Genomic DNA, 9,865 nt, shown 5'->3' with positions numbered 1-9,865 from the left:
TTAAAAAAAAAGCAGAATTATATATTAAGGAATTTAAAAAAAGCAACCAATCCACTCTGGCAAATTCACGCATCAGTTTTAGACAAGTACTGTTTCAAAGCTGTATGATGAATCAAACATGTGAACAAGGTCACTGTAAAGACAATGATTGTCCTCTAAACAGGGACTGAAATCTAGGTCTAGATTCATGACGTGTGGTGTTTACATTATTCAAATCCTACCTTCACATGGAGAGCGAGAGCAAAGGATTATACAACAAAGGTTTTGACAAATCCTTTACCCATTTGCCTGGGAACTCAGGAATTTTGACAGCTTTTCAGTCATGTAAAGAGCATGCAGTAGTTCCACGCAGCCTAGGCTCTCCAGAGGAGTTAGTCTGTTGTCATGAGTAAGCTAATCACATCACTTTTCAGTAGACTGCTTCTTGTACTAAGATATTCTGTACTAAGATAAAGACATCTTTTGCATCTTAAAGTCCATTTTGACATTGCCAGTTTTCAATAAACAGTTTAATACAGCTTCATTTTCTGACTCGAAACCATCCATTTCTTACTGAGGATTATATCTTTAATGCACACAGTTCTACTGAAATAGTTGTTTCTTCTTTTCCTGAAGATTTAAAATATCCAGGAGGCATGTGGAAGGAGAAGGCATGTGTGACTGCAAAGATGACCCGTCCTGTGTACAGCACCGTCTAACCTCAAAGTTTGCAAGAATGTTCTGGGCTGCTCTGCTGTATGGAGTTATAAATCACAACCATTTCAGTCTTCTGCTACTTCCTAGGGAAGTGGGTACAGCTAATTAAGGGGAATCATTTTGTTTGCACACACCCCATTCCTAAGATCTGATCTTTTACCCCTGAGAGATGTTTTATTCTTGTATGGTGCAATAAATACAGCTGGCACTAGATTGCACAGTGCTCAGGAGACCAAATAAAACTGTCTGTCTTGGACGGCTGAGGCAGGTGAGAAAAAGCTGAATGACGCTGTCTGCGGAGCTTGTGAGTGCCGCGTTACTGCACCCTGTGTTTAATGTCCCTGCACGTAACGGTGGGCAAGGAGGGGAGGAAGGTAGACTAAAGGAAAAAGGGAGCTTCCGAATTTACCTGATGGCCACCGGGTGTCACTGGTAGCTCACAAAACAGGGCATCCACGACCTATAGACTCATAAAGTCATAGACACATCTGGGCCGGAAGGGACCTTGAAAGGTCATCTAGTGCAACCCCTCTGTAATGAGCAGGACCCCTCTAGCCAAGGGGTTGCAGCAGTGCCAGGACGCCCATTTACTCAGATGAGACGGTGACGCTGACAAATTAAGCGTAGTGAGATGTAGGCCTGCATTCCTGCAGTCAAGTTTTTCAGCGCTCCCAAGGCAAATCTCAAAATGGCATTCAGTTATTGTGAGATGGTGGAATTTGCCAGATCGTGAATGAACTCAAGCCTGAGTACTATTTCTAGACTTTAATGCGAAAAGCCCAAGGTGGCTGACAGTGACATATACAGTGGAAACTCTTTTCCTAGCAACAGTTTATCTCCAGAGCTGTAAAGCATTTTTTTTGGAGGACAAAAGCTATGTGAGGTCTTGGCATCAAAGCTCACTACTGTACTAAAGAATAAATCATAAGGAGGGAGAGAACCCAAAACATAAGACTGAATGTTCTTGATGAACATCCCCAATCATCACTCAACAGGAACCAGTATAGCTTCAGTTTCACTAGTTCAGGTGAGCCAAACCTTTCACTTCAGCTCCTCTTTGAGTCCTATTCGTGTATAGCATCTGCGGGTATCTGTTTGTCTTTCCTGACTGGATTGGCTAGCTAGATACCAAGGCTTTGACAGGTATTTCCATTAGGAAAAGAAAGGACATGGTAAGGAAGCTAACTATATGATCCCATTTCCAAGGGAGGCACAAATTATACCTGTCCTAACCCACAGCAAGGAAGTAAGAAAAGGGAGTGTTGACCTAAATCCCTCACCTCAGCCATCATTTGAACCATAATCTCTCAGCTTTTTCTTGCCTTTTTCCTCAAGCCGGGATTCTTGGCACAGCTCTGCCTTTCCCAGAAATTGCTGCCTTGGCTATGAGTGGAAATGTGTCACTGTCTAGGGTGGATGTCCGTTTTTCTCCAAATTGCTGACTGCACCACAGAGTATGAGGCTGCCAAACAAAGGTGGTGACCAGAACATTCCTGAGGCCTAGCCTAAACGTTACATGGTTTGCTACTAGCAGTGTTCCAACATCCAAGCCAAGGGCCCTCCAGGATGATTGGCAGATGAAGGTCTACTGTCCAGACTCTCTCCTTCCTCCACCTCTTTCACCACTCAGGCAGCTCAAGGAAGCTAAGCCATCTGGTTTCTGTACCCTCTTTGGCTTGGTGCACAGTCTCATTGCATTTGCCTTGGCCCAGTGTGAGCTGAACCTTCCTGCTCCTCTTGGCTGCAGAAATGAGGATTGCTTGCTCCTTCTTACTGCAAGACAAATGAGCTCCATGTGCCATCAGAGGCTTCCAGCTAGCAGGAACATAGTGACTCTTATTTTTCTTTGTCTGCCACAAATGCACCACATTTCGCCCAGGGTCCCACTTGCTGCTGTGTCTCATCCAGGAGTCTCTTCTCTATGACTACAAGCTAATCTTCAGAGGTTTCCCCTAGCCTCCCACCCTGGCTAAGATATCCCCATGTTGTTCAATGTACTCAAGGATAGTCAATGTTCAATAGGAACAAAAACACCTTTCCAAGCATAGAACTAAGACACGCAGCACCACTTTGGTGGACCTGTGCTTGTCGTCTCTCTTGACGTGTCATAGCTGTGATGGGAAGTTCTGAGTACACGTGGCTCTTCTTCTGTTTTTCCACTACGGGAGGAGTTCTCTGTGCTACAGGTGTGTCCTGGAAGCCCACAGAGTAGACAAGACACGTTTCTACGTAGTGCTCAGAGGTAGAGTTTGGTTAGGGCAACACAGAATGCTTGCTTCCTGCAAGGCACGTGTTGAGCTATCACATGTGCTCCATTCTCCCCTTGGCTCTGCACCACAGGAGCCGTATACATCAGCCTTGCTGCATGCAGATCAGATCAGCCACCCGTCCGCGGAGTGCCGGGTTCAAAAGTAGAAAAGGCAACTGTACTATGGAGCTGCAGAAATAAATGAAGGTGGGTTGTGGAAGTCTTGTACTCCTTGCATTTGCCAGGCATGGAAGTTTCTAAGGAGAAATGTGGTCCCATCAGACTGACAGCAAGGAAAATCAACAAAAAAAGCAAAGTTCAGTCCTGAACTTAACCTCTGCAGAAGTGGCTAAAGTGGCTAAGTTCTCTCCTCTTTCTCATAACAAAAATGTTTCAGAAGGCTTTTCAGTTCAAGTAGAGGGAGTAGTCTGTGGGACACATATCCTGCCTGGTTCCCTAAGACAACAACCTTCAGCTGTCTGCAGCCTAATGCCTTTTTTGAATACTCATGTTTTTTTTGAAAGCCTGAGCTGGGAGAAACTGTGTGTTTGCAGCTGAGAAATCTCTGAAAATGCTATCTCTTCCATTAGTTTACAGTAGGCTTTCTGCATCTCCCCATAGGTCTAGAATTTATCAGGTCAAAGCCATAGTGAACTGAAACCCTGCAAATTTTGAGGGTTTTTGCACTAAACACAGCTGGTTTCTATCCTTCTCCTGCCCCCATGGCAGAGGTTTGTCTCCATCCCCATGATGGCTATGTGGCCCAAATGAGCTTCACTCTCTGTAAACCTCACACCACCATCTGAAAACCAGAGCAGTATTCAGGAGCTTATGCATTTCCCCCACTCTTGCTAAAGCTAAAGCAAAGTCTGTTAGATTGTCTCCCATTTTCCTGCCTATGTAGAGAAATATTTGTGCTGCCATATGGGGAGTATTTGCCATGCGTTGTGGTAACTGCAAGGTTAAAAAAAGACCGGCACTGGATGGATGGCATGCACAGTAGGAAACTTATTTCCTTTCTCCTAGTGTTTGGACAGTCAGATGGGACAGGCATCCACAGATCTACTTCCTCATGCGTATTGTCTTATTTAGGTCAGGTCAAGGGAGGGTTTATGGTATCAACAACATCTAGAAATTACACCAGGCTCTTATAGACCAGTTGAGCGAGTTTAATCATGATGACAGCACTCTGCAAGTGACACCACCATGTGCACTGCACACACCTCACACACCTCATACTTTTATCTGCATTAATTACTTGAGGAATTTTCTGCAATATTGAGCACAATTTCATGCCATCTCTGGCCTAAAACACCCTCCAAGTTTCAGTCACAAAACACTCATAGCAAACACAGCCATCTGATGATTTAGTAAAAGAAATATGAAGAAGAAGGAAAGTATCACTGAAAGCAAGAGAAGGAAATAAAATCATTGCCTAACTGGGACAAAAATTTTCTTTTTCAAATGTGGGTTTTTTCACCACAGAATCCAGTTTACAACAAAAAGGTTTAGTATGGCATGAAGATCAGATGTTTAGAAAAAATTCTACGACTCCAATGAAAAAGAGGAATGGGAGAAAATCCAATTAAGATGTATGTACCTAGGTTTCTTAGAACCCCTTGAAAGGCTAAAGGCAGTAACACTGAGTAGGCTGAAACTGTCAAGAGAATAAATAACTGCCCATCCAAAGGTAAAACCAGCCTTATCTGTTGTTCGGGTTTTTTTCTCACCATAGGTCCATCTGGATAAACAAAGGCCCATCTTGCCTACAAAGTTTAGCTCTATTAGTTTTAGTTCTCCAGCCTGGTTCCACACAACCAAACATTTCTCTTCACAACTTCTAGTTTGATTAGACATATGCGAAATATGGTGCTTTCCTTGGAAAAAGAAATTTAATAATTTTTGGCCCACAGGGGGCCCTGCACCTGAGAAAACTACTTATGGATCAGAAGGTGTGGATGCATGGTGATTCATTGCCATTCACCAGAGAACACTGACAAAAGGTTTTTAATCACCCCCCTTACAAAGCAGGAAGTCTGCAACCCAAGCTGTGATGTTGTCACTGCTGAGTTTATAATTAGTCTTCCACTTTTGGACTCATGATCACTTGAAGAAATCTGCAAGTTCTAGTTTAGAAGTACAGATGCCAAACACCAGAAACGGGTCTGCAGGAGTCAATGGTGAAACCAGCACTTCAGACCGCCAAGATACCAGGATCACACCAGAGAGCTGACCATCAGATAGTGCCAGCAGTCCTTGAAAAGTGTCATCTAGGCTCTAGCAGCACAACAGTCTCAATGTGTTGGCACCATTGCCATCACTGTCTGGCCTGTCTGCTTTCAGCAAAGTGAAGTAACCCGTAGGAGCCTCATTTTCTACTCAAGTTGTTAGTTGGAAATTTCTTGTTGCATGCTAGGTAAATAAATTTTGGCAGGGAAGGAGATATTAATTGCTATAGATACAACACAGAAGGCTGAGAAGCAAGGAACAATAAGCCTTGCTTGAGTGTTTCTCTCCTTATTGGAAGGATTTCAGCCTTTCTGAGCTTAAACCTGAAATGTGCATTATTTCTTGCAACATGCAACATTTGCTGCAAACATGTTGCTCTTCTTCTGAGGGCTGTATGATGAAGTGTTTCACTGGACCTTCATTCCAAGGAAGGCAGGTGGATTTTCAGGGTACTGCCCTATACCGACTCAGACCTACAGTGGGAAGAAATGTTGTGGGAAACACTTGACACTCTATATTTCATATTAATCCCAAGTTGAGATGGAAGACATCATTTTGGAATCAATTTAAGTTTCTACAGATTCTAAGTGCTTTCCTGCAGCAATGATCTGATTGCTCTTATTTCTTCAAATCGACTCAGTCAAATAAAACTGATTTTTATTTGTTTTTTAGATTTGGTTTTGTTAAACTAAATGGTGTTGAAACTAGAGTAATTTATTGAATCACTTTGACTTCAAAATTTTCTTTCTCGAAGGGTGTTATTACTCTGATGGAAATATTCTATCCCACTCTGCTCAATGGTCTGTCAGAAGCAAAACCGAAACAAGCAAAGTGACTGGTCAGCACACAGTGACATCAAGCTGGAAAAATAACCACAAAACATACTCATTTGATTCAGAAGCATAACAGATTTCTTAATGAGTATGAGATTACAGTGGCTGGAGATGTATAGAAAAGGCCATAACTGAAGTCTAGAAATGTGGGACATGCTCCTGGTGTGATTACTAACTTTTGGGGTGTATGGTTGAATGGCTTTATGTCCCTCCTTTTATTCCTCTTTTTTTTTTTCATTTGACTGAAGCAGTTTGTCAAAGGGCTGGTTATGCATATTTATAACATCTGGTACAGTAATCACAGACTTCTGTTGCAGGCTTTCAGAAATGTATACTGCAGCACTGAAGATGTTCATAAGTGTCATAAATGATTCACTAGACTTGGTGGGATAGGCGCGTTCCTGAAAAATTCCCAATTTGATTGCTAATCTGGTTTAGTTCAACTATACAACATGCTCAATTGTTTATGGAGCAGACTTCTTGGATCACTCTTTACTTCCCTGCAAATTCAAAGACTTTACTGTCTTTCTTACTGCAGTATCCAATCCAAACATGCACTCATAGACTGGATGCAATCACAACCTGTGACAGAAAGGTTGCTTTGTTTCCTGTTACAATGCCTGCATTGCTTGTGCAGGACACCTTTGCCATTACAGGAGGGAAAACTATTTCCAGACATCTGCCGTTACCTATTGTCTGACTGCAGAAATACAAGGAGTGTATTGGGCAGTCTTTCAGCTGGAGCCAGGGAGGCCTTTGCTACAATATTCCTTTTCCAAAGAGATCTGCCCAAGACAAGGGTCATCAAGAGAAACAGTCCACAAGATCCAACAGGGAAGTTCAAGTCTGGTAGTAAAGATTCTCCATCTGTATTTCAGATTCTGTGATAAACATAGTGGCGGTCTTAACCTTCAAAATTTTCCATACACACACAATGGAGAGTATTTTGGAGGCAATCCCACTTATCTTCCTGGCAAAAGCCTTTTCCCACCCCTTCTAGACTGAAACTTGAAGGGGTTTGTCAGTGAAGAACATAAAAGGAATACAGGAAGGGAGCAAAAGCTCAAAGACCTTAGTCATTTTTTGACACTTCCACTAGCGGACACCCCCACTAGCCTCTGCTCAGCATCTCTAGGTTACGTCTGCAACAGTGTGGTACCCAGGGGACAAAACCAGTGCAATTATAGGAATGACACTCAACTTAGAATAGTGGATTCTTGTTTCAGCTGATGCGAAAATGGGCAAAGGCAAGCTAGAACTATTTTCCAGCTCCCCAACAGACTAACAGCAGGGTCACCTCAGCTTTTTGTTCAGTGAATTCTGGGAATGTAGCAGGGCTTGATAGCTTTTTGCCACAGCTGAACAGGAATTTCTGCCCTGTATCTAAAAAGGAACACCTTGTGCAAAGATTTGTGGTTTAGACAACCAACCTCAGAGGCACAAACTGGGGTCATTCCAGGGGCCTGATTTGGGGCCTCAGATACATAGTTGTCACAGTTAGGAGACAGAAGATTCGACTAAGGATAGTGGAAAGCACTGTGGTTTTGCCTGAAGTTCCAGCTCCTGAAATCATATCATCTGACTTGCTCCTTATTAACCAAAAGTTAAGGTTCTGACACTCACATTATCAGAGAGAAACTTGGGGGAGGGGGGGGGAGGAGAAGAAAAAAGGGAAAAAAAAAAGACCACAAAGAGTCAAAGACCCAAAGAAGACAGTGAGAAGGAAAAAACATATTGCTTCATGACTTTAAGTATTGCTATTTTTTTGAATGCAGAGGCCTGAAAATGATTTTCAAAACAAAGAATTTAAAATTGCTTTGCCAAATAGCTGAGTTTTTTGAACTCTTGGGGCTTAGAGGTGCCCAGTTTTGCCCAGTTCTTCTTAGGAGGAATTGAATGTTCAGTTCCACCAGGAAACTTTGAAAACTGACTCTCAGTTTATTGGTAAAGGTTTCTAAGCTGAATTTAGTGATACCCTTTGAATAGAACATGAGGATGAAGCACAGATTAGATGCCCTTTTCAAAGTTCTTGAAAACGCCTGCCCTCTCCTGAATTACTACAACCCATTCATAAGCTTTGAGCATTATTTTGTGGCACATGCTTTCTGGGTGAATTATCAGCAGTGAATGTTCTTGGAGTACCTCATGTGCAAACCAGTATTAATGCTAAAAAAACCCCTAAACTGACACTTCTGTGTTAAATTATTCTTTGTCCCATCAGAAGGTAAAAAACTGTAAGACAGACTTCCTACAGGACTTGGAGAGATGAAAACTTGGAGAATGGTATTACTGACTTAGTGCTTGAAATTAATACAGTGAACTGCTTTGCCAGCATCTGCAAAAAAATAGGTGGTTTCTGAGATCACAGCAACGCTGCAAACCTCCTGCAGGATTTCTGCAGCAGGAGGACAGAGCAGTTCCTGAATGAATATCAGGGTGCTTGCTGCACCTTTTTGCAGATCCAGCAAGAACGGTGAATATTGTCACAGATCCTACATGACCTTTGGTGTTATCTCTACCGTTATATTGCCTTTTCCTCTGATCCACCAGTATAGGTTCTACTGCAGGACCATTCCCCCACTGGAGTCATCACAAAGAGCCAAGCTAACCTGTTTCATCAGTAAAACTCCCCAGCACTTGGTGCAGAAAATGCACAGTGCCTCATACATCTCTTTCCACCCCAACAATTCCTGGTTGCTAAATGTGAAAGTATAAGAAGTGTTTAACCAGGACTTGACAATAGCATGAGGAAGTAAAGACATGTGGAGTATCCTGGGGGTATCCCGGCCGTGTACTACTAAGCCTTTATCATTTTTCCAAACAGTCTCAGCCACTGGAATTTCCCCTGACCTCTCTCATCTCACTCTGTAGCTTCATCTCTGAAAGAAAACAAATTCCGTGAGATAATTGTATTGGGTTTGTTTGGTTTATTACAAACATTCCTTTTCATTGGTGAGAGGGAGCTTTTTATACGACATCACCCTCTCTGAATTTGCAGAGACTAGAATATAGCTCAACAGGCCAGATTTGCCATGCTGGGCAGAATTCTAGCGGCTGTCCTGAGAAGTTTTTTAATGTTTTCTTAAGCCCCTGCTGAGAAGCGGAGTGGAATGAAGAAATTCAACTGACATTTTTTTGCTGAGAAAGGAAAACATTTCAGTGAAAAAATTCATTTGCTCAAATGCATGTCTATCTGCACAGAAAAGAAGAAATATTTTTTCTCCCAAACTGTCAGTTATTCATGGTTCAAAAAAAAAATAATTTTCAATCTATAACAAGAATTCATTACTTCATTTCAGCTGAATCTTAAAGAAAAAGCAGAGACATGCTTTGGTTATAACTGAAAAATACTTCTTGTCCCTGAAAAATACTTCTAAGAGCTTTGAGCGGTCAGCAGACGGAAATTTTTACTTGGTTGGTGAGAAGTTGGCTGGTATATTCAAGTGAAAAATTCCTGTTGATTTGTGAGAATGAATAGTGATTTACTATTAAATCAGTATCATTCAGCCAACACAGGAAACAAGCAACGTACAACACTTCTGACATGCCAGCCTGGGTGTTTCCCAGGCACACTCAGCCTGCTGTTGCATATGGCCCTTATCTGTTCATCATGAGAGAGATCTGTTCATCACACTCCTGCTCTCCCACCCCCAGCCCAGGCACAACATGTGAGAGGGGACTGCTGCTCGTAGGCAATCACAGGCAGGCTGACAGCTGAGGTTCTCCTGCTTGGCATAGGCCTGAACCACAGGCCATCTCACCTTTCTGCACAGTCAAGAAAAGGCTGACAAAGAGCCAGGCTCATAACCAGAAAGTACACTTAAACTTTTAAACAAACATTTGCATAGAAATAATGACT

Source organism: Cuculus canorus, chromosome Z (assembly GCF_017976375.1).
Source record: "Cuculus canorus isolate bCucCan1 chromosome Z, bCucCan1.pri, whole genome shotgun sequence".
NCBI lineage: Eukaryota > Metazoa > Chordata > Aves > Cuculiformes > Cuculidae > Cuculus > Cuculus canorus.
Note: the sequence above shows the minus strand (reverse complement) of the source record.